The sequence below is a fragment of the Pseudophryne corroboree genome, unplaced genomic scaffold (genome assembly GCF_028390025.1).
Source record: "Pseudophryne corroboree isolate aPseCor3 unplaced genomic scaffold, aPseCor3.hap2 scaffold_671, whole genome shotgun sequence".
In the NCBI taxonomy this organism is placed as follows: domain Eukaryota; kingdom Metazoa; phylum Chordata; class Amphibia; order Anura; family Myobatrachidae; genus Pseudophryne; species Pseudophryne corroboree.
The window spans coordinates 226,052-227,852 of record NW_026970258.1 but is presented as its reverse complement, the minus strand read 5'-3'; the positions used below and the strand labels follow the sequence as shown (position 1 = coordinate 227,852).

Genomic DNA, 1,801 nt, shown 5'->3' with positions numbered 1-1,801 from the left:
GTGCTTCCTAGCTGTTTTTATTAAATCACTGAATCAAATCTAACTCTGATTACATCAGAAAAGGCCAGGTACCCTACACCATAACAGGGGGTTTGAAATTTTGACTTGTCTACTTAAAGATCACCAAAATCTGATAACAAGGTCAATTACGTCCCTGGGTGGGATTGAACCACCAACCTTTTGGTTAGTAGCCGGATACACTAACCGATTGCGCCACAGAGACACTTCGCTAAAAATACATTCTGACAAAGGCTAATAAGCATACATCTAGAACGTTTCCTAGAAAAAACTTTAAAAAGTCAATAATCTGGAGAGTTTTTGTAAAATGTTTCTTCCATCAACCAACGAAGAAACACATTGGTACTTTCCCATGATGAGTGAGTGCTTCAGGATCTCTTGCACTTACATGTGCAGCAGAGTACTGCAATGGAAGCATGCTGGGCCCATAACCCAGAGATAGGCAGATTGAAACTATCCTTTGCTATATGCATTTTTTTTGTTAATTTAAGTAATCAAAACTGGGATTGATATTTTTGCTCTTTTATTTTTACTTGAAGTACAATAATTTTTACCATTTTAATTTGTTTGAATAGTATATTGACAGTATAGTTTTCTTTAAAAAATCCACTTAATTTTCTTTACCCTATTATTAAAAGGGTAATTGACAAAAACAAACTACATTGTCACCAGAAGAGCAATACAAAATGTACAAGTGATATATTAAAATCATCTTTCCAGCTTGAATTTCAATGATGCATTGGGGCAACGATTTTGTGAGAAACATCTTCACCCTTAAATAAAGATTTTCTTAATTCCTTACCTGTGTGCTAATTAGATATCACCTTGTTTTCACATTAAACAGACTTCCACATGAGAAAGCAGCAAGGATGCAGTGGCGTTAATGTTTCCAGGTGTCAACCTGTATTATTTCAGTAGAAATTGAAATGAGGATGCATCTTGCTGCCTTTCCAATGAAGCAAGTTTAATTTAGTAATAGGTGAAAAACCATCCCTACAAAGGTGTTAATCAGAGACTTGGCTTTGTGGACACTTTTCAGAGAACAAATTTGTTAGCATAAAAATAAAGCCAGAAAATGAAGAGCTGTTTAATCACTCAATTGGATTTTTTTTGCCAGCATATTTCTTTTTCTCTGCAACCCACTGCTAAATTGTGCTTCCTATCTGTTTTTATAAAATCACTGAATCAAATCTAACTCTGATTACATCAGAGAAGGCCAGGTACCCTACACCATAACGGGGGGTTTGAAATTTTGACTTGTCTACTTAAAGATCACCAAAATCTGATAACAAGGTCAATTACGTCCCTGGGTGGGATTGAACCACCAACCTTTCGGTTAGTAGCCAGACACACTAACCGATTGCGCCACAGAGACACTTTGTAAAAAGTACATACTGACAAAGGCTAATAAGCATACATCTGGAACGTTTCCTAGAAAAACTTTAAAAAGTCAATAATCCGGAGAGTTTTTGTAAGATGTTTCTTCCATCAACCAACGAAGAAACACATTGGTACTTTCCCATGATGAGTGAGTGCTTCAGGATCTCTTGCACTTACATGTGCAGCAGAGTACTGCAATGGAAGCATGCTGGGCCCATAACCCAGAGGTAGGCAGATTGAAACTATCCTTTGCTATATGCATTTTTTTTTGTTAATTTAAGTAATCAAAACTGGGATTGATATTTTTGCTCTTTTATTTTTACTTAAAGTACAATAACTTTTACCATTTTAATTTGTTTTAATAGTATATTGACAGTATAGTTTTCCTTAAAAAAATCCACTT

The 1,801-nt window shown here is 35.3% G+C and overlaps 1 non-coding gene across 1 annotated transcript; it reads right to left on the bottom strand.

The window, feature by feature from the left end:
- Nucleotides 1–1,319: 1,319 nt before the first annotated feature.
- Nucleotides 1,320–1,393, bottom strand: TRNAS-ACU (transfer RNA serine (anticodon ACU)). The gene has a single exon. It is a non-coding gene; the product is annotated as a tRNA-Ser (tRNA).
- Nucleotides 1,394–1,801: the final 408 nt, after the last annotated feature.